The sequence below is a fragment of the Eschrichtius robustus genome, chromosome 4 (assembly GCF_028021215.1).
Source record: "Eschrichtius robustus isolate mEscRob2 chromosome 4, mEscRob2.pri, whole genome shotgun sequence".
NCBI classification, from domain to species: domain Eukaryota; kingdom Metazoa; phylum Chordata; class Mammalia; order Artiodactyla; family Eschrichtiidae; genus Eschrichtius; species Eschrichtius robustus.
Window position 1 is genome coordinate 132,673,257 of NC_090827.1, and position 24,452 is coordinate 132,697,708.

A 24,452-nucleotide genomic window follows, 5' to 3' on the forward strand; every position below is an offset into this window, starting at 1 on the left:
AAGAATGCCAATAAAAGATGGTCGACATAAAAGCCTATTACATTAGGATAAAAATCTACGGGAGAAGTGGAATAGAAATGGAAGTTGGAGAAAAAGAGACAAGATGAAATTTCTGACAGAAAGGAGCTTGTTTGTTAGCGTTTTAAATGGATGGCAATGGGTTCCAATCACTGTGGTACTTTTATTTCCACTGAAGAGGGATAGCTTTTTTTAAAAATATAGATATTTGCAGCATGCCATAAACAACATCCTTCACTACTACTTAAATTTATAATGAAAAAATTTTAATATCAATTTAAAATGTTTCAGGGGAATAGAGTTTTGCAAGAAGCTTTTAGGGGGACTATAATAAAAAATATCCTAAAAAGAATCCTAGACTGCTTATTTTCTTACATCCCGACCCCCTCCTCCTCCAACCTCACACTCAGTTGGAATTATTCAGGCGCTTCGAGGGGTGTGCGTGTGTGCATGTGTGCATGTGTGTTTAGGGGTGCCAGGTACAAAGGTTCTGTAATTTGAGCCCAACTATCCTAAGAGTTGCTCAGTAAATGTTTCTTGAGATCAACTGAATTGAAAATAAGATATTAATAATTTAAAACAAAGGCAAAATAGGATACAAAGATAAGATTCTTTCTCTGTCTCTGCTTTCATAAATTTGCTGTGATAGTGGATTACAGGTGGTCTGCACTCCAGAGAACATGGTCCTTGGCTTTATCCTGCCAAATATTCTTCTTTTTCCTAATCAGCAACTGTTATGAAGGCTGAGAACCTTGCTGCCTGAAGTGTTTTCTGTGGATCAGCGGTGTTGGCATCACCTGGAAGCCTTTTAGAAATTAAGACACCCAGGCCTGACTCCAGGCTTTTGAATCAGAAGCAGCAGGTAATTCCTATGCACATTAAAGTTGGAGAAGCACTAGATTGGCAGCCCCCAGTCATCTAGCTAACTCATGGGTGACAGCCACACCTAGTGAGGTTCCAGTTCTAAATGTACCTAAAGGTATTCTTGGCTGTTCCATGACTACCATCATCATTAACCGTACTAATGATATATACGATAAACCAATTAACAGGGCACTTCTGCATACATTATCTAATTTGATCCCAACTACATTCTTCAATTTAGAACAAAGTACTTTCTGCAAAGTGCACAAATTCAGTTCCATCAATGTGAAGAGACAAGTAGAGTTTCCTGAATTGTTTTCAAAGATGAACACACTCTTAAGTCCAGAGAGTCATTTGGAATTATTTTCAAATTTAATAATGTCAATACTCTTCACTCAAATATATTTTGTTGTTATATTCCAGAATATTTTAGGAAAAAAACATAATAAAGTAGTGATTTAGAGTGGGTTGGTTTTACTATTGTATCATAAAAATCTAGGTCTGGTAAGCTGGGACGAAGTGAGACAGTGGCATGGACATATATACACTACCAAATGTAAAATAGATAGCTAGTGGGAAGCAGCCGCATAGCACAGGGAGATCAGCTCGGTGCTTTGTGACCACCTAGAGGGGTGGGATGGGGAGGGTGGGAGGGAGACACAAGAGGGAGGAGATATGGGCATATATGTATATGTATTGTTGATTCACTTTGTTATAAAGCAGAATCTAACACACCATTGTAAAGCAATTATACTCCAATAAAGATGTTTAAAAAAAAAACTAGGTCTGGAAAGCATGTTAATAAAACTATGTTGAGAGAGGTCAAACAGCTTGTCCAAGAGAGATTCACAATCAAAAACACCTAAGAGGCAACTAATAAATCAACAAAAGGATTTTAAAGGTCTAATTGCACATGTACTGTCTCAGGTACTAAGTAAAGAAATAAAAACACTTGGTATTAACACTATATATCTGTATCATCCACACTTCAACCCTTATGCATTAGATAGAATACCAAATCATAAAACATTCATCACCACCTTTAAGGAGTTTTTATTTTCTGCATAAGAAGAGACTAAATTCAGAGATTAAAAAAAGTAGAAAACAATCACAGGGCAGAATATGGAAAAGAGCTTTACAATTTAATATTGTATGTATCATAGTGATATAAACAAGCAGACTGAGGTGGGATTAGTAAGATAAAATGGTGATCAACATTTACTTCAAGGTTTTCTAGTTCATTTCTTTTGGACCCACTGCTTGTTATTAGGCTGCCAAGAAGGAAGGTCTGCAGGTGGGTGGGATGAACAAAAAGGCAGAAGGATCAAACATGCACCAAGGAGTGGTGGGAAATGAGCCATGGGGAAGATGCCTGCAGAGTCAGGAGGCAGTTCTACATGGAAGGTCAAGATCTGTATTAAGTGCACCACAGATAAGCAATCAATAGACCAAATACTAATATTTCATTCCTCCTACCAGGAGGTCACTCACTCATATTTAGACATGTTATTTTCAAGGGATTATATCTGGTGAATTGGACTCCTTAGTGTGCTTTGGCAAGCCTAGTGGAGTCCTGGGGTTCTAACATTGTGTCTCCTTGTAACGCAAGAAGCCCTCTTCTGGGCCAGAAGTCACAAAAGAGCCTTGCAGTTCTAATGGGTTACTTCTTGTGCCAAGACTGCCCTGTCATAGACATGCTAGGAGCCCTGTACATGTCTCTAAACCTCTTGTGTGGAGCCAGAGTGAGCCCATGAGCAAAACCCATCTTGGCTTCATTGGAAGTTCATCACTGAGTATCAGCTCCTCACACACAACAACCCTACCTTATATATGGAACTCACTTAACACAGATTGTGACCCCTCACCTCCCCACAGACACACATAAAATAGCCACTAACATACCACATCTCTGAGGGCATCTTCTCCATTGCTTAGTTCCCACCCCTCCCTGGAAATTGGCTTGTGTTCTTCCCTTTGCCTCTTTGTTCTAACCACCCACCCACAGTCATCCTCTTTTGGCAGCTCGAAAGGACCTGGCACTCTTGATGTAACTACCGACGGCACTCTGCTTCACCAGATCGGGTTCTGACACCATGCTCTGCTGCCAAGGGCCCTGCCTCCCTCCAGCTGTTCCCCTATTTTTTCCTCAGCAGTGTGACGCCCACAGGAAGGAGTGGGGGAGAACTCAACCCGCAGCATCCCTGCTTCTATTCCTGGGCTCTGCTGAAAGCTCTTAAGTACCCGACACAACTATGAGTTACTGAGCATAGGGCTTTTACAGAGTTTGGGCTAATCAAATGAGCACAATTTGCTCTGTACTTTGGGACAGAATGAATCTTGTTAATTGGTGTCAAGAGTCTTGAGCCAAAATAGACATCATAGCCTGAGGGGAGTGGTCACAGTGTGGAACCACCTACTTCCGGTCCACAGGACTGCTTTTTAAGAGTTCAGGTGCTTCCATGTCCTGGCTATAGTAAATAGAGCTGCAATGAACATTTTGGTACATGACTCTGTCATACAGAGTGAAGTAAGTCAGAAAGAGAAAAACAAATACCGTATGCTAACACATATACATGGAATCTACAAAAAACAAAAAATGGTCATGAAGAACCTAGGGGCAAGACGGGAATAAAGACACAGACCTACTAGAGAATAGACTTCAGGATATGGGGAGGGGGAAGTGTAAGCTGGGACAAAGTGAGAGAGTGGCATGGACATATATACACTACCAAATGTAAAACAGATAGCTAGTGGGAAGCAGCTGCATAGCACAGGGAGATCAGCTTGGTGCTTTGTGACCACCTAGAGGGGTGGGATAGGGAGGGTGGGAGGGAGGGAGACGCAAGAGGGAAGAGATATGGGGACATATGTATATGTAGAACTGATTCACTTTGTTATAAAGCAGAAACTAACACACCATTGTAAAACAAATATACTCCAATAAAGATGTTAAAAAAATAATTAAAAAAAAAAAGAAATTTTAGAAAAAAAAAAAAGAGTTCAGGTGGATGTGAGCTAGATACTGGAGCCTGCCCAGGCATAGGTTGCTACGCGGACCTTGTACTTGTCCCTAACTTTTATCTATGGCACACACAGCATCTGTCAAATTAGGGGGAAAATATCCCACCACTCTATAACACGTTCACAGGCTTAAGTCTTTATATAATTCTTTCCAGTGCTTATTGCTATGGATTTATTTTCACACAAAGTTAATCAACTAGCTTGTAGTTCCTTCAGGGTAAAGTTGAAAGTATTGCCATTTAAAACCACTTCATGAAAATATACACTGATCCCATTCTCTGTGAAAATCAGAGTTTCAAACTGCCTTCTCAAAACCTGATTACCAAAATATTGACTAATCTCTTGTAGAAAAATAGAATGAACTGAGAAGCTTGTGAAATACATTTTGGATGGCTAAATATGTTGTGGGGTTTTTTGAATTCTGTAATATTTCCCAATTCTGAACAAATTTCTTTATGCATCTTAAAGCAATAGCCTGGCTGAATGGTGCTTGGTGCTTTGCCTCACCTCAACTGGCTTTGGTATCCTCCATATTATTGTTTATGATGAAAACACCATCTGTCCTTCTTGAGAAGGTTTTGAAACTATTTTGAAGGAGGGTAGTTTCACTGAAATTTTACTTAATTTATACAATATTGGCAAAGGTTCTGGAAAATAATCTTAACAGTTTCCTCATAACAAGGACATACAGCTATTTAAAATAAAATGACATTTTCTAATTTAAAGAATATATTTGTTTATTAAGTCTATCATAATCAGGTTGGTAGTACTTTTATGCAAAATATGGTTAACAATCTATCTTGTTAGACATAGTGAACACTCACACTACCAAAGAGGAGAAAGCCACAGATTAATAGATGTCTGACTTTTGGCAAGTTACCTTATTTATCTAAGCATCAAAATCCTCATCTATTTAGCGTTGTTGGGAAAATTCAAGGCATGGAGTTGCTTTGAACAGAGCCTGGAGGACAGTGGGAATGCAAAGGTAACTGAAGATTACTTTTCCCAGGTAGCACAATGGCTGTCGGTAAATATGCTTCCACCTCCATCCTATTCTTGTTCTTCTCTCATTTATATAGCATTTACTAAGTACCTGCCATGTCTCAGGCTTAGGTGCTAAGGATAGAGAAGTGAATGAAACAGACTCTTCAGATGGAGCTGAGTAAGAGACACAGCCAGGCAAACAGACCACTTTAAATGTATGCCTTGGAGGAGACCTTCAAGATGGCTGAGGAGTGAGACGTGGAGATCGCCTTCCTCCCCACAATTACATCAGAAATACATCTGCATGTGGAACAACTCCTACAGAACACCTACTGAACGCTGGCAGAAGACCTCAGACCTCCCAAAAGGCAAGAAACTCCCCACGTACCTGGGTAGGGCAAAAGAAAAAACAGAGACAAAGGAATAGGGATGGGACCTGCACCAGTGGGAGGGAGCTGTGAAGGAGGAAAGGTTTCCACACACTAGGAAGCCCCTTCGCGGGTGGAGACTGCGGGTGGCGGAGGGGGGAGCTTCGGGGCCATGGAGGAGAGCGCAGCAATGGGGGTGCAGAGGGCAAAGCGGAGAGATTCCCGCACAGAGGATCGGTGCCGACCAGCACTCACCAGCCCGAGAGGCTTGTCTGTTCACCCGCCGGGGTGGGTGGGGGCTGGGAGCTGAGGCTTGGGCTTCGGAGGTCAGATACCAGGGAGAAGACTGGGGTTGGCTGCGTGAACACTGCCTGAAGGGGGCTAGTGCGCCACAGCTAGCCGGCAGGGAGTCCGGGGAAAAGTCTTCGAAAAGTCTTCGAGCTGCCGAAGAGATAAGAGACCATTGTTTTGGGGTGCACGAGGAGAGGGGATTCAGAGCACCGCCTAAACGAACTCCAGAGACGGGCGCGAGCCGCAGCTATCAGCGCGGACTCCAGAGACGGGCATGGGACGCTAAGGCTGCTGCTGCAGCCATCAAGAAGCCTGTGTGCGAGCACAGGTCACTATCCACACCTCCCCTTCCGGGAGCCTGTGCAGCCCACCATTGCCAGGGTCCCGTGATCCAGGGACAACTTCTCCGGGAGAACACATGGCGTGCCTCAGGCTGTGGCAATGTCACGCCGGCCTCTGCCGCCACAGGCTCACCCCGCATCCATACCCCTCCCTCCCCCCGGCCTGAGTGAGCCAGAGGCCCCTAATCAGCTGCTACTTTAACCCCATCCTGTCTGGGCGGGGAACAGATGCCCTCCGGCGACCTACACGCAGAGGCGGGTCCAATCCAAAGCTGAGCCCCAGGAGCTGTGTGACAAAGAAGAGAAAGGGAAATTTCTCCCAGCAGCCTCGTGAGCAGTGGAGTAAATCTCCACAATCAACTTGATGTACCCTGCATCTCTAGAATACCTGAATAGACAAAGAATCATCCCAAAATTGAGGCAGTGGACTTTGGGAGCAATGATATATATATATATTTTTCCTTTTTCTCTTTTTGTGAGTGTGTATGTGCATGCTTCTTTGTGTGATTTTGTTTGGATAGCTTTGCTTTTACCATTTGTCCTAGCGTTCTGTCTTTTTTTTTTTTTTTTAGTATAGTTTTTAGTACTTGTTATCATTGGTGGATTTGTTTTTTGGTTTGGTTGCTCTCTTCTTTCTTTCCTTTTCTTTTTTTTATTACTTTTTAATTTTTTTTAGTTTTAATAATTTTTTTTATTTTAATAACTTTATTTTATTTTTCTTTCTTTCATTTTTTCTCCCTTTTCTTCTCAGCCGTGTGGATGACAGGGTCTTGGTGCTCTGGCCGGGTGTCAGGCCTGTGCCTCTGAGGTGGGAGAGCCGAGTTCAGGACATTGGTCCACCAGAGACCTCACGACTCCATGTAATATTAAATGGCAAAAGCTCTCCCAGAGATCTCCATCTCAACACTAAGACCCAGCTCCACTCAACGACCAGCAAGCTACAGTCCTGGAAACCCTATGCCAAACAACTAGCAAGACAGGAACACAGCCCCACCCAATAGCAGACAGCCTCCCTAAAATCATAATAAGGTCACAGACACCCCAAAACACACCACTGGACGTGGTCCTGCCCACCAGAAAGACAAGATCCAGCCTAATCCTCCAGAACACAGTCACTAGTCCCCTCCACCAGGAAGCCTACACAACCCACTGAAACAACCTTAGCCACTGGGTGCAGGCACCAAAAACAACGGGAATATCGAACCTGCAGGCAGCGAAAAGGAGACCCCAACCACAGCAAGTTAAGCCAAATGAAAAAACAGAGAAACACACAGCAGATGAAGGAGCAAGGTAAAAACCCACCAGAGCAAACAAATGAAGAGGAAATAGGCAGTCTACCTGAAAACGAATTCAGAGTAATGATAGTAAAGATGATCCAAAATCTTGGAAATAGATTGGAGAAAATACAAGAAATGGTTAACAAGGACCTAGAAGAACTAAAGAGCAAACAAACAATGATGAACAACACAATAAATGAGATTAAAAATTCTATAGAAGGAATCAATAGCAGAATAACTGAGGCAGAAGAACAGATAAGTGACCTGGAAGATAAAATAGTGGAAATAACTACCGCAGAGCAGAATAAAGAAAAAAGGATGAAAAGAATTGAGACGGTCTCAGAGACCTCTGGGACAACATTAAATGCACCAACATTCAAATTATAGGGGTCCCAGAAGAAGAAGAGAAAAAGAAAGGGACTGAGAAAATATTTGAAGAGATTATAGTTGAAAACTTCCCTAATATGGGAAAGGAAATAGTTAATCAAGTCCAGGGAGCACAGAGAGTCCCATACAGGATAAATGCAAGGAGAAACACGCCAAGACACATATTAATCAAACTATCCAAAATTAAATACAAAGGGACTTACCTGGTGGTGCAGTGGTTAAGAATCTGCCTGTCAATGCAGGAGACATGGGTTCGAGCCCTGGTTCGGGAAGATCCCACATGCCGCAGAGCAACTAAGCCCATGTGCCACAACTACTGAGCCTGCGCTCTAGAGCCCATGAGCCACAGTTACTGAGCCTGGTGCCACAACTACTGAAGCCCGTGCGCCTAGAGCCCGTGCTCCGCAACAAGAGAAGCCACCGCAATGAGAAGCCCATGCACTGCAATGAAGAGTATCTCCTGCCCCCCGCTTGCTGCAACTAGAGAAAGCCCGTGTGCAGCAACAAAGACCCAATGCAGCCAAAAATAAAGAAGTTAATAATTAATTAATTAATTTAGAAAACTAAATACAAAGAAAAAATATTGAAAGCAACAAGGGAAAAACAACAAATAACATATAAGGGAATCCCCATAAGGTTAACAGCTGATCTTTCAGCAGAAACTCTGCAAGCCAGAAGGGACTGGCAGAACATATTTAAATTGATGAAAGGGAAAAACCTACAACCAAGATTGCTATCCCCAGCAAGGATCTCATTCAGATTTGATGGAGAAATTAAAACCTTTACAATCAAAAGCTAAGAGAATTCAGCACCACCAAACCAGCTTTATAAAAAATGCTAAAGGAACTTCTCTAGGCATGAAACACAAGAGAAGGAAAAGACCTACAACAACAAACCCAAAAGCAATTAAGAAAATGGTAATAGGAACATACATGTCGATAATTACCTTAAATGTAAATGGGTTAAATGCTCCCACCAAAAGACATAGACTGGCTGAATGGATACAAAAACAAGACCCATATATATGTTGTCTACAAGAGACCCACTTCAGACCTAGGGACACATACAGACTGAAAGTGAGGGGATGGAAAAAGATATTCCATGCAAATGGAAATCAAAAGAAAGCTGGAGTAGCAATTCTCATATCAGACAAAATAGACTTTAAAATACAGACTGTTACAGGAAACAAAGAAAGACATTACATAATATCAAGGGATCAATCCAAGAAGAAGATATAACAATTGTAAACATTTATGCACCCAACATAGGAGCACCTCAATACATAAGGCAAATGCTAACAGCCATAAACGGGGAAATAGACAGTAACACAATCATAGTAGGGGACTTTAACACCCGACTTTCACCAATGGACAGATCATCCAAAATGAAAATAAATAAGGAAACACAAGGTTTAAATGACACATTAAACAAGATGTACCTAATTGATATTTATAAGACATTCCATCCAAAAACAACAGAATACACTTTCTTCTCAAGTAGCCATGGAACATTCTCCAGGGTAGATCATATCTTGGGTCACAAATCAAGCCTTGGTAAATTTAAGAAAATTGACATCGTATCAAGTATCTTTTCTGACCACAACACTATGAGACTAGATGTCAACTACAGGAAAAAATCTGTAAAAAATACAAATACATGGAGGCTAGACAATACACTACTTAATAACCAAGAGATCATTGAAGAAATCAAAGAGGAAATCAAAAAATACCTAGCAACAAATGACAATGAAAACACCACAACCCAAAACCTCTGGGATGCAGCAAAAGCAGTTCTAAGAGGGAAGTTTATAGCAATACAATCCTACCTTAAGAAACAAGAAACATCTCAAATAAACAAGCTAACCTTCCACCTAAAGCAATTAGAGAAACAAGAACAAAAAAACCCGAAAGTTAGCAGAAGGAAAGAAATCATAAAGATCAGATCAGAAATAAATGAAAAAGAAATGAAGGAAACAATAGCAAAGATCAATAAAACTAAAAGGTGGTTCTTTCAGAAGATAAACAAAATTGATAAATCATTAGCCAGACTCATCAAGAAAAAAAGGGAGAAGACTCAAATCAATAGAATTAGAAATGAAAAAGGAGAAGTAACAACTGACACTGCAGAAATACAAAGGATCACGAGAGATTACTACAAGCAACTATATGCCAATAAAATGGACAACCTGGAAGAAATGGACACATTCTTAGAAAAGCACAACCTTCTGAGACTGAACCAGGAATAAACAGAAAATATAAACAGACCAATCACAAGCACTGAAATTGAAACTGTGATTAAAAAACCTCCAACAAACAAAAGCCCAGGACCAGATGGCTTCACAGGAGAATTCTATCAAACATTTAGAGAAGTGCTAACACCTGTCCTTCTCAAACTCTTCCAAAATATAGCAGAGGGAGGAACACTCCCAAACTCATTCTACAAGGCCACCATCACCCAGATTCCAAAACCAGACAAAGATGTCACAAAGAAAGAAAACTACAGGCCAATATCACTGATGAACATAGATGCAAAAATCCTCAACAAAATACTAGCAAACAGAATCCAACAGCACATTAAAAATATCATAGGGGCTTCCCTGGTGGAGCAGTGGTTGAGAATCTGCCTGCTAATGCAGGGGACACGGGTTCGAGCCCTGGTCTGGGAAGATCCCACATGCCGCGGAGCAACTGGGCCCGTGAGCCACAACTACTGAGCCTGCGCGTCTGGAGCCTGTGCTCTGCAACAAGAGAGGCCACGATAGTGAGAGGCCCGCGCACCGCGATGAAGAGTGGCCCCCGCTTGCCGCAACCAGAGAAAGCCCTAGCACAGAAACGAAGACCCAACATAGCAATCAATCAATCAATCAATAAATAAATCTTAAAAAAAAAAACTCATACACCATCATCAAGTGGGGTTTATCCCAGGAAAGCAAGGATTCTTCAATATATGCAAATCAATCATGTGATACACCACATTAACAAATTGAAGGAGAAAAACCATATGATCATCTCAATAGGTGCAGAAAAAGCTTTTGACAGAATTCAATACCCATTTATGATAAAAGCCCTCCAGAAAGTAGGCATAAAGGGAACTTACCTCAGCATAATAAAGGCCATAAACGACAAACCCACAGCCAACATTGTTCTCAGTGGTGAAAAACTGAAGCCATTTCCACTAAGATTAGGAACAAGACCAGGTTGCCCACTCTTAGACTATTATTCAACATAGTTTTGGAACATTTAGCCACAGCAATCAGAGAAGTAAAAGAAAGAAAAGGAATCCAAATTGGAAAAGAAGAAGTAAAGCTGTCACTGTTTGCAGATGACATGATACTATACATAGAGAATCCTAAACACGCTACCAGAAAACTACTAGAGCTAATCAATGAATTTGGTAAAGTAGCAGGATACAAAATTAATGCACAGAAATCTCTTGCATTCCTATACACTAATGATGAAAAATCTGAAAGAGAAATTAAGGAAACACCCCCATTTACCATTGCAACAAAAAGAATAAAATACCTAGGAATAAACCTACCTAAGGAGACAAAAGACTTGTATGCAGAAAACTATAAGACACTGATGAAAGAAATTAAAGATGATACAAACAGATGGAGAGATATATCATGTTCTTGGATTGGAAGAATCAACATTGTGAAAATGACTATACTACCCAAAGCAATCTACAGATTCAATGCAATCCCTATCAAACTACCAATGGCATTTTTCACAGAACTAGAACAAAAAATTACACAATTTGTATGGAAACACAAAAAACCCCGTATAGCCAAAGCAATCTTGAGAAAGAAAAACAGAGCTGGAGGAATCAGGCTCCCTGACTTCAGACTATACTACAAAGCTACAGTAATCACGACAGTATGGTACTAGCATAAAAACAGAAATATAGATCAATGGAACAGGATAGAAAGCCCAGAGATAAACCCAGGCACATATGTTCACCTTATTTTTGATAAAGCAGGCAAGAATATACAATGGAGAAAAGACAGCTTCTTTTTAAGTGGTGCTGGGAAAACTGTACAGCTACATGTAAAAGAATGAAATTAGAATACTCCTTAACACCATACACAAAAATAAACTCAAAATTGATTAAAGACCTAAATGTAAGGCCAGACACTATAAAACTCTTAGAGGAAAACATAGGCAGAACACTCTATGACATAAATCACAGCAAGATCTTTTTTGACTCACCTCCTAGAGAAATGGAAATAAAAACAAAGATAAACAAATGGGACCTAATGAAACTTAAAAGCTTTTGCACAACAAAGGAAACCATAAACAAGACGAAAAGACAACCCTCAGAATGGGAGAAAATATTTGCAAATGAAGCAACTGACAAGGGAGTAATCTCCAAAATTTACAAGCAGCTCATGCAGCTCAATATCAAAAAAACGAACAACCCAATCCAAAAATGGGCAGAAGACCTAAATAGACATTTCTCCAAAGAAGATATACAGATAGCCAACAAACACATGAAAAAATGCTGAACATCACTAATCATTAGAGAAATGCAAATCAAAACTACAATGAGGTATCACCTCACACCAGTCAGAATGACCATCATCAAAAAACCTACAATCAAACAATGCTGGAGAGGCTGTGGAGAAAAGGGAACCCTCTTGCACTGTTGGTGGGAATGTAAATTGATACAGCCACTATGGAGAACAGTATGGAGGTTCCTTAAAAAAATAAAAATAGAACTACCATACGACCCAGCAATCCCACTACTGTGCATATACCCTGAGAAAACCATAATTCAAAAAGAGTCATGTTCCACAATGTTCACTGCAGCTCTATTTACAATAGCCAGGACATGGAAGTAACCTAAGTGTCCATCGACCAATGAATGGATAAAGAAGATGTGGCACATATATACAATGGGATGTTACTCAGCCATAAAAAGAAACAAAATTGAGTCATTTGTAGTGAGGTGGATGGACCTAGATTCTGTCATACAGAGTGAAGTAAGTTAGAAAGAGAAAAACAAATACCATATGCTAACACATATATATGGAATCTAAAAAAAAAAAAAAAAAGGTCACAAAGGACCTAGGGGCAGGACAGGAATAAAGACGCAGATGTAGAGAATGGACTTGAGGGCACAGGGGAACGGTAAGCTCGACGACGTGAGAGAGTGGCATGGACATATATACACTACCAAACGTAAAACAGATAGCTAGTGGGAAGCAGCCGCATAGCACAGGGAGATCAGCTCGGTGCTTTGTGACCACCTAGAGGGGTGGGATAGGGAGGGTGGGAGGGAGACGCAAGAGGGAGGAGATATGGGGATATATGTATATGTATAGCTGATTCACTTTGTTATACAGCAGAAATTAACACACCATTGTAAAGCAATCATACTCCAATAAAGATGTTTTAAAAAAAAAAATGTATGCCTTGAATGCTCTAGGAGCACAGAGAGGGGACTCAGCTAGTCTGGGTTTTCAGGAAAGACTTCTTCCTTTCTCTGAGCTGAAAAGTGAAGAATGGTTAGAAGTTGGTCAGAAAGAAAACGTGGGGTAAAGTACTCAGGCAGAGAGAACCCCTATTCAAATGCCTAGAGGTGAGAGAGAATTTGGTGTCTTTGAGTAACTGAAAATAATTCAATAAAGTTGAAGATTAGATAAAGACAGAAGTGTTCACAGATGGGACTGGGGAAATAGACAAGGACTGAATTATAAAAGGCATTGTTAACCACGGTGTAGAGTTTGGAATTTATCTTAAAAGCAATGGGAAGTCATGGAAGGGTTGTTATGGAAAACAGCGAGGTTAGATTTGTGTTTGGGAAGCGTCATACATAATGTGGAAAATGAACTCAAAGAAAAAAGACTGGAGACTGAGAGGCTAAGTTGGTGGCTGATAACAATAATTTAGGCAAGAGATAGCGACCTGAATTTCAGTGATGATGATAGGATCAGAGAAAACAAATGGGTTAGGTGTTTAAGCAGGTGGCCTCAACTGGACTTGGTGATTTACAAGAAGAGGTGGGTGTGGTTAGAAAGGAGACGAGAATGCCACCCTGGCTTACTGGCTACTGGGGTGTTGCCATTCTCTAGAGGGAATATAAGAAAGAAAAAGCTTGGGAAGAAAGATAATGAGTTCAGTTGTGGACATAATGAATTTCAAATGTCCATAGAACATCTAGAGGCATTCAGAGTCCAGAAGAGGTCAGGGCTGGTACAATACATTTGGGAGTAATCAGCAGATAGCTGGTCATTGAAACCATGGAAGTGGAAAACTGGGGAGAGTATATAAAAAGAAACATTTTCTGGGACAGAATCCCATGAAACTTTGACACTTAAGACATGAACTGAGGAAGAGGAATACCCAAAAGGGATTGAAAAGGAATGACAGGTAGAAAAATCAGGTGAATTAGAAGTCACGAAAGATAAAAAAGCATTTCAAGAAAGTCACCAAAGTCATGGGAAACAAGTATCTCAAGAAGACAAATGACATCAAATGCTACCAAAAAGCCAAGTAAGAGATTTCAGTTTTCACTGGTTTTAACAGCAAGGAGGTGTAAATCAATCTAAATGTCACATAAACACACACACACACACACACACACACAGACTTACATGCATATACACATACTGACACACACTTTAAATCCTCAAATAATAGGTTATGTTCTTCTAAGATCCACCAAGTCTGCTCTGTCTTGTTTTCCTTCTCTTCCCACTCCCATCCTTTGTAGTGGCACTGCAACTTACCTGAAGCCCTCATTAGACCAAAAGGTAAAAGAGGAAAGGGGAGCGGTGGGCAACTTAATGTTTGGTGACCAAGATTTAATCCATTTCAATGGTACCTGGATTCCAGCTGTTGTATGGAAATGGAAGCCACTTATTAGCATTTTAAATGTAAACTGTAGAAATGAAATGCTGACTTGGCCAACTGAAGTTATGAATTTTAATTCTCATCTCCTAACAACTCAATTGACCTTTGGAAAATTTAAGAAGGGAGACTACGGACTGTACATTTTAACATTTCAGAGCTTTTACTACTAGCTTTTGCTCTAGACAATACCATCTATACACAGCAAACAGAAGTATGCAGAGCTGAATTTCTTTGCTGTATTTAGATGATCAGAAATTATTAAGGAAAACATGCAGTTGAAAAGGTTTACTGCAAAGAAAATGACTGACCTATTTTTGAAGTCAATTATAACTCAAAAATTCAAATGTATAAAAGTTCTAATTGGTCAAGGGTTTCAATGTATAAAAATTTTATATTTTCTTTTTAACTCCTTTAAAGCATATGGTTTAGTTAAAAGAAATAGGATTTATTTAGACAGCAGAAAAATGTCAGATTATATGACTCATATCCTACCTAAATTTCTCTGTTCCTGCTGGAAAATTTCCTCTAACAGATGAGTAATCTTATTTTGTGCTGGATCAGCCCCACAGTTTGATATAGCTATGGGTTTGAAATAGGAGTGAGTTGCTAGTTGTATGATTCAAGTCCTCTTTGAGTACAATATCGTTATCTCATTACTTTAATAAAAAATTGAAATTATATAGAAAATTTCTAACAGTCTTCATCACCAATGATGTATACCAGTAATGTAAACCAGATTTTCATCCTGAAGAGAGCTAGAAGTTCCCCAAGTTCCAAAAAAAATGCAAAAAAGCAAATATGTAAATTATGAGCTTGACACTGATTGCAAGCAAAATTCTAAAATAGGTTCTCAAACAGATGGTCTGTGAGCATTTAGAAATGTAAGAGGTGACCATCAGGAGCCAGCATGGGCTCAGTACAAACAAATTTTGCCAGGTAATCCAATGTCCTATCAAAATAGGGTTATTAGGCTAATGGGCTTGCAAAGCTGATGTAATATACACAAGAGAACCTTAAAAAGTAAAAATAATTGAACCGTTCAGCCATAATAGAGTATGCAGGTATTCTATTTACTATGATATAATTTATTATGACTTTTGACAAATATTTATTGAGCACTTACTTTGCATCTTGTACTATGCTAAGTGCTTATACACCACTTCTATTAATACAGTTCTACCTATGAGGTAGAAACTGTTATTATCAAGAGGCAGTGGAGTGTACAGCTTAAGTGCACAGACTTGGAGCCAGACAGCATTCTTTCAAATCCTGACTCTGGGGACTTCCCTGGTGGTGCAGTGTTAGAGAATCCGCCTGCCAATGCAGGGGACGCGGGTTCGATCCCTGGGCCGGGAAGATCCCACACGCCACTGAGCAACTAAGCCCGTGCCCCACAACTACTGAGCCTGTGCTCTAGAGCCTGTGAGCCACAACTACTGAGCCCGTGTGCCACAACTACTGAGTCCATGTGCTGCAACTACTGAAGCCTGCACACCTAGAGCCCGTGCTCCGCAACAAGAGAAGCCACCACAACGAGAAGCTTGCGTCCTACAACGAAGAGTAGCCCCTGCTTGCCACAACTAGAGAGAGCCCACGTGTAGCAATGAAGACCCAACACAGCCAAAAATAATTTTAAAAAAACAAAAAACAAAAACCTGACTCTGTCACTTAAATGGCTGTGTGACCTTGAAAAGTCACTTGATCTCTGCCTCATGCTGATCATCGGTAAAATGGGAATGATGATAATAATAATAATAGTAACTCCCTTCAAAAGGGGCTGTGAAGATTAAATGAACTAATGTATGTGAACATCTAAGGAAAGTATCTGGCACATAATAAATGCTATGAGTATCAGCTGTAACAGCTCCATTTTGAGAAGTAAGATGTGTCCAAGACACTACAGTTTCCCAAGCCAGGATCTAAACCCAACACTGAAGCCAAAGCCCATGCCCTAAACCACTATAAAATTTACATTTTTAAAATGTGTGACATTCTTAGATGATTTCAAAGAATCCTTGACATCTACTCACTTCTTTATACCTTTGTTTTAACAATGTACCTTACACCTAAGTTGTTTGGGAAGCTACTTCTGGGCTCGTGTTCTGAAACTTTCCTAGAAGCCAGAAAAGCTACTTAGGAAATTGGGTTTGCAAATTTGAAGGCTATAGCCTTCATATTTTAACAGGCATATGGTTATACCTCTGGAGAGTGACATGTGCTGACCTCATTTAATAAAGAATAAATACTGTACGGAATATTACTCAGCCATAAAAAAAAGAATGAAATAGTGACATTTGCAGCAACATGGATGGACCTAGAGATTATCATACTAAGAGAAGTAAGTCAGAAAGAGAAAGACAAATACCATATGATATCACTTACACGTGGAATCTAAAATACAACACAGATGAACGTATCTATGAAACAGAAACAGACTCACAGACATAGAGAACAGACTTGTGGTTGTCAAAGGGGTTGGGGTGGGGGAGGGAAGGATTGGGAGTTTGGGATTAGTAGATGTAAACTATTATATACAGGATGGATAAACAACAAGGTCCTACTGTATAGCACAAGGAAATATATTCAATATCCTGTGATAAACCATAATGGAAAAGAATATGAAAAAGAATATATATATATATATATATATGTATGATTGATTTACTTTGCTGTACAGCAGAAATTAGCACAATATTGTAAATCAACTATACTTCAATAAAATTTTTTTAAAAAAGAATAAATTTATCCCTGGTGGTCCAGTGGTTAAGGTGCTGCGCTTCCACTGCAGCAGGCACAGGGTCGATCCCTGGTCAGGGAACTAAGATCCTGCATGCTGTGTGGCACAGCCAAAAAATTTTTTAAAAAAAGAAAAAGAATAAATATTGTAATAGAGGAAACTTAGTAAGAACCATAGCTAATGTTTATCATTGTTAAATATGGGCTGACACCTGTTGTAAATGCTTTTCATGTACTATTTAATTCTCATGACCACTTTATGAGGGTATTATCAGCCCCATTTTATTTTCAGAGAGGTTTACAACTTGCCCAGGGTCACCCAGCTAGCAAGTTGAAGAGCTGGCATTTAAACCAGGCAGTTGGAGCCTGGGCTCTTTATCCATTAAACTCCCTCTCAAGAAACCACATCCAGGGCTTCCCTGGTGGCCCAGTGGTTTAGAATCCGTCTGCCAATGCAGGGGACACGGGTTCGAGCCCTGGTCGAGCCCCACAGGCGGCGGAGCAACTAAGCCCGTGCACCACAACTACTGAGCCTGCGCTCTAGAGCCCACAAGCTGCAACTCCTGGAGCCCAGGCGCCTAGAGCCCGTGCTCCGCAACAAGAGAAGCCACCGCAGTGAGAAGCCCACACAGCGCAACGAAAAGTAGCCCCCGCTCGCCGCAACTAGAGAAAAGCCTGCGTGCAGCAATGAAGACCCAACGCAGCCAAAAATAAATAAATTAATTAATTAAAAAAAAAAGAAACCACACCCAGCTATACTGAGTACTTGCCAAAGAACCTCAAAGAAGTCACCCTACTTGTTTCCAGCAAGCTTCCTCACAGCCTATTTAGTCATTTTGAATGCTCAAGTCCACTGACGTAATCATTCATTGCCCCCATTTCCATGTCTCCTCAAATGCCTCCTCATCAGGGAGGCTATCTTCCTGACGATGCTGTTTGCACAGTATCCTCCTGGTCACTCTCCCTTACACATGCCTGGCTTGGCTTTACTTTTCTATCACCTATCACTGCCAGGCATTTTTCATTTGCTTGTTTGTTGATTACCTTAGTGTCCACCTGTCTCTATAACAAAAGCTCCAAGGGACTTTGTCTATTTTGTTTACTACATTATCCCAGTACTTAGAATAAAGCCTGGCACATAGTATGTTCACAAAACATATTTCTATAAGTGACTGAATTCTTACATATTTTTGTTATACAATCTAACTTATCAGTAATACCAGAAACAAAAATTAAATAAAAATGCCATGATCAGATGTAATATATAATCTCTATTAATTTCAGTTTTCCCTTCCAGTCCCTGTTTATAAGCAGATACTATTTCTTCTTACAGATATGTACTCATAACAGAGCTTCCAAGATGTATTCTACCTTTTCAGATAACATTATCAGATCAAATAAAAAATCCAATTCTGAATGGATTTTTGTCAGTGACTTTCAATAAATTACCCTTTCAGGCTCAGTTTTGATTTTTTTTGTTTTTTTTTTTTAAGTAAAAGCAAAGTTGGTCAAGGATTTTCCATTTGCACATTAGAAGTCATTTTCCCCTGCATTTTATATTGGCAGAGGTAGAAATTATAGTTCTAACCCAGTAGTACTTAACTAAAACAAGATTACTGAGATACAAACCATGCTTTCCTTTCAGGCCACCTCCTAGACATCATTAAAAATTTTCCTGGACTTCCCCAGTGGTGCAGTGGATAAGAATCCACCTGCCAACGTAGAGGACATGGGTTCAATCCCTGGTCCGGGAAGATCCCGCATGCTGTGGAGCAACTAAGCCTGTGCACCACAACTGCTGAGCCCATGTGCCACAACTACTGAAGCCCACACACCTAGAGCCGGTGCTCTGCAACAAGAGAAGCCACTGCAATGAGAAGTCCACGCACCGCAATGAAGAGCAGCCTGGGCTCGCCGCAACGAGAGAAAGCCTGCGCTCAGCAACAAAGACCCAACGCAACCAAAAATAAAAGAAATTAAATCTTGAAAAAAAAAATGTTCCTGATCACTAAAGAAAGCACACTTCAGTGATACAGATCTAGCACTTTATGTGTTACAAACTTCTTCATAAACTATTTTAGCAGTATTTTGATGGATTCAAAGGTTGCAAAAAATGTCAAATGGAGATTTTCTTTGCACCATCAACAAGATGAGACTAGGCCAATGAAACATGAAGTCCGAAGGTAATGCTTACCTGAGAAGAGTTTGTGGTAGGAATGGCATTAGCTGTCTATTGTTTCTTAGCAGCTTAAACAACACACGTTTATTATCACAGTTTCTGTGAGTCAGGATACAGGCACAGCTCAGCTGGGTCTGCTTACAGTTCTCTCTAAAGGCTGCAATCAAGATGTTGGCCAGGGCTGGGGTCTCATCTGAAAGCTTAATTTAGGATGCCTGTTTCCACGCTCACTTATGTGATTCTTGGCAGTATTCAATTCCACTTGTGCTGTGGATTGTGGGTCTCAATATCTACAAGGCCGTTGGCTGGAGGACATCCTTAGTTCCTTGCCACATGGGCCCACCAACGTAGAAACTTGCATCATCAAAGCCAACAAGGGAGAGAATCTGCTGGCGGGATGGAAGTTGCAACCCGTCTAATCACAGAAGCGTCATCCCCTCAACTCTGAGATTTCTACTGGCCAGAGGCAAGCCACTCAAAGAAGAGGATTACACAGGCCCTGAAGGCAAGCAGGTGGGGATCACTGCGGGCCATCTTAGAAGCGGCCTGCCACTGAAGTACTATCTCAGGACAATACCATATTTCTTCTTAAAGAGATGAGGCCACATGATGCCACCTTTCGGCCTTGGTTGTCCACTGTTACCTCCTGGAGAGTCAGCATCATCTGGTGTTTTCCCACTTCTGCTGAAGCTGCTGCTTCTGAAACAACCTAAGCCTTTCTTCCTAGGCAAATTTAAGAAGAGGAAAACAGGGTGAAAACAAGAAAAACTAGAAACTTTTCCCTTGAAATCATTCATTTGAATAAAGAGTTGGTCATGATATAGGTGCAGCTTCCCTGGGCTTTGGGCTAAAGGAGAGTGGTGAATGTTGTACAAATGACATAGTCTGTAGGAGCCTCTCAGTCAAGAACAAATACCGCGTCTGCATGTACAGCTTCTACTGCTTGTTAATAAAAGCGCAATATTAATCTCACTCTTGCTTGTATGTAAGCTTTGGGATTACAGTTGGATCTCATGTCTCTTTATATTAATGAACCCTACTTCATGGTTGTATTTCTAATTGTGTGTCAAGTCTAAGCATAAGAAATTGAGTTTGGATAATCTAATAATAGCAGCTTTCTTTTCTATATAGATGTCAATGGCAAAGTAATCAAGAGAGGAAAGTTAAGATACAGAGAGAAAAAATAAGCAGATTCACTGTTAAGGTGAAGTTCATACACTTGGCATAGAAATGGATTCCCATTTACAAGAAGCAGGACAGTGTAATAGTTATGAATACAGTCTCTAGAGACAGACTGCTTGGGTATGAATCCTGGTTGTATGATTTTCTAGCTGTGTGACCCTGAGAAAATCACTCAATCTCTCTGTGCCTTGGGTTTCCCCATCTGTAAAACAGATAATAATTTCACCTACCTCATAGGGTAATTATTAGGATTAACATTTATAAGTGCTTAAATCAGGGCCTGGCATATAGTAAGTGTTATATTCATGTTTCTTAAATAAAATAATCTATTTTAAATTTTTACTTCATATGACTTCCAGTTTCTGGTCCAACACAAAGTCAGCTTGGAAATGTCCTGCTGTCTACACACAAGAAAAAAGCTGAACAAACTAAAGATCAACAACTTTTCTTAGATTCATCACAGAAGTGAGGTCACGGGACAAACCACTGCCGCAGAATTTGGAGAGGCAGACAGAGAGATACTGAAGACCACAATTTACCAAAGCAGAAACTCACATATAGAAACCTCTACAGGAAGCAGCCTGTGGTAGGAAACCTAAGCTGTAAGGGACTAATAGTTGGAGGCTCAGTGTAGACAAATCTGAGAGCTGAAACTCCAGCAGGGAGTTTCAATGCAATCCCTATCAAATTACCAGTGGCATTTTTTACAGAACTAGAACAAAAAATTTCACAATTTGTATGGAAACACAAAAGACCCCAAATAGCCGAAGCAGTCTTGAGGGAAAAAAATGGAGCTGGAGGAATCAGACTCCCTGACTTCAGACTATACTACAAAGCTACAGTAATCAAGACAATATGGTACTGGCACAAAACCAGAAATATAGATCAATGGAACAGGATAGAAAGCCCAGAGATAAACCCACACACTTATGGTCAACTAATCTATGACAAAGGAGGCAAGGATATACAATGGAGAAAAGACAGTCTCTTCAATAAGTGGTGCTGGGAAAACTGGACAGCTACATGTAAAAGAATGAAATTAGAACACTTCCTAACACCATACACAAAAATAAACTCAAAATGGATTCCAGACCTAAATGTAAGAGTGGACACTATAAAACTCTTAGAGGAAAACATAGGAAGAACACTCTATAACATAAATCACAGCAAGATCTTTTTTGATCCACCTCCTAGAGTAATGGAAATAAAAACAAAAATAAACAAATGGGACCTAATGAAACTTAAAAGCTTCTGCACAGCAAAGGAAACTACAAACAAGATGAAAAGACAACCCTCAGAATGGGAGAAAATATTTGCAAACGAATCACAGACAAAGGATTAATCTCTAAAATATATAAACAGCTCAAGCAGCTCAATATTAAAAGAAACAAACCCAATCCAAAAATGGGCAGAAGACCTAAATAGACATTTCTCTAAAGAAGATATACAGATGGCCAAGAAGCACATGAAATGCTGCTCAACATCACTAATTATTAGAGAAATGCAAATCAAAACTACAATGAGGTATCACCTCACACCAGTTAGAATGGGCATTATCAGAAAATCTACAAACAACAAATGCTGGAGAGGGTGTGGAGAAAAGGGAACCCTCTTCCACTGTTGGTGGGAATGTAAATTGATACAGCCACTATGGAGAGCAGTATGAAGGTTCCTTAAAAAACTAAAAATAGAATTACCATGTGACCCAGCAATCCCATTACTGGGCATATACCCAGAGAAAACCATAATTCAAAAAGACACATGCACCCCAATGTTCACTGAAGCACTATTTACAATAGCCAGGACATGGAAGCAACCTAAATGCCCATTGACAGACAAATGGATAAAGAAGATGTGGTACATGTATACAATGGAATATTACTCAGCAATAAAAAAGGAACAAAATTGGGTCATTTGTAGAGACGTGGATGGACCTAGAGACTGTCATACAGAGTGAAGTAAGTCAGAAAGAGAAAAACAAATATCGTATATTAATGCATATATGTGGAACCTAGAAAAATGGTACAGATGAACCAGTTTGCAGGGCAGAAATTGGGACACAGATGTAGAGAACAAACATATGGACACCAAGTGGGGGAACATGGCGGGGAGGTGGTGGTGGGATGAATTGGGAGATTGGGATTGACATATATACACTAATGTGTATAAAATGGATAACTAATGAGAACCTGCTGTATAAAAAAATAAATAAAATTAAATTTAACTATCTATATATATATATATATATCTACATCTATATCTATATCTATATCTATCTATCTATCTATCTATCTATATATATATATATATATATATATATAAATAAATAAATAAATTTTAAAAACTCCAGCAGGGAGGCACTCACAGGGTGGCTCCAACGCTTTTGTGAGTTTACCTCCAGAAGCCATACCTGGCTCTCACAGTGAAGACTGGGCGGGGGGGGGGGGGCGAGGAATCTCCTCATGCTTCTGGCAAGGGAAGAAGCCATTATGATACAGGACCAGAACACCCTGTCCTTCTTAACAAGACCTGCCCCCAGCAGAAACTATTTCAACAGAGCCCCACAGACTGGGATATTACCAGAGCCTCACTAACCTAGGAAAAGAGAAAGACCGAACTCTATCTCCCCCTAGCCTTATGGTCTCACCTAAGGACCACTGTAAAGGTCACAGCCCAAGGGCCCTGGCTCACTAAAAATCTGAGACCAAATCACAGGACTGTAGAATGCTCCCCTCCCCCACACCTTATCAACACATCACAATGCACCTCAGTTCCTTTTATCCTGTACATGATGTCTGGTTTTCAACAAAAAATTACAAGGCATACTGAAAGACAAAAAGTACAGTTTGAAGAGACAGAGCAAACATTAGAACCAGTCTCAGTTATGGCAAGGATATTGGAATGATCAAACCAGGAATTTAAAAGAACTATAATAAATATGCTAGGGCTCGAGCAGAAAAAGTAGACAACACACAAGAACATAGGAGACAGTCTAGAGGATCTTGGGACTGGAGGTGACTTTTTAGATACAACACCACAGACACAACCCACGAACAAAATTTTGATGAGCTGAACTTCATTAGAATTAAAAACTTCTGTTCTGTGAAAGACACTGTCAATAGAATGAGAAGACAAGCCACAGATTGGGAGAAAAAACTGCAAAAGACATATCAGATAAAGTGCCATTATCCAAAATATGCAAAGAACCCTTAAAACTCAACAATAAGAAAATGTAAAACTCAACTAAAAAAATGGATAAAAGATCCAAATAGACCCCTCATCAAAGTTTTATAGATGGCAAATAAGCATATGTTTGCTCATACATTCAACATATGTCATTAAGGACTTGCAAATTAAAATGAAAATGAGATACCACTACACACATTTTACAATGGTCAAAATCCAAAACACTGATGCCAAATGGTGGTTCCAGAATGGAGCAACAAGAACTCTCATTCATTGCTGGTGGGAACGCAAAATGGTACAGCCACTTGGGAAGATAGTCTGGCAGGTTTCTTACAAAGCCAAACACACCCTTACCATACGATGTAGCAATTGTGCTCCTTGGTATTTACCCAAATGATTGAAAACTTTTGTCCACACAAAAACCTGCATATGAATGTTTATAGCAGCTTTATTTGTAATTGCCAAAACTTGGAAGCAATCAAGATGTCCTTCAATAAGTGAATGGATAGACAAATTGTGGTACATCCTTACAATGGATTATTCAGAAACAAAAAGAAATGAGCTATCAAGCCACAAAAAGACATGGAAGAACCTTAAATGCATATTGTTAAGTGAAAGAAGCCAACTTGAAAAGGCTAACTACTGTACGATTCCAATCATATGACATTCTGGAAAAGGCAAAAAAGAGTCAGTAAAAAGATCAATTGTTGCCACAGGGGTTAGGGGAGAGGGAGGGATGACTAAGTTGAGCACAGGTAATTTTT

General features: G+C 40.0%; 1 protein-coding gene across 2 annotated transcripts in view; it reads right to left on the bottom strand.

The window, feature by feature from the left end:
• The window catches only part of LOC137764326 (uncharacterized), a 52,009-nt gene that overhangs the window by 20,549 nt on the left and 7,008 nt on the right, over positions 1-24,452 (bottom strand). The gene's annotated exons all lie outside the window — the stretch shown is intronic.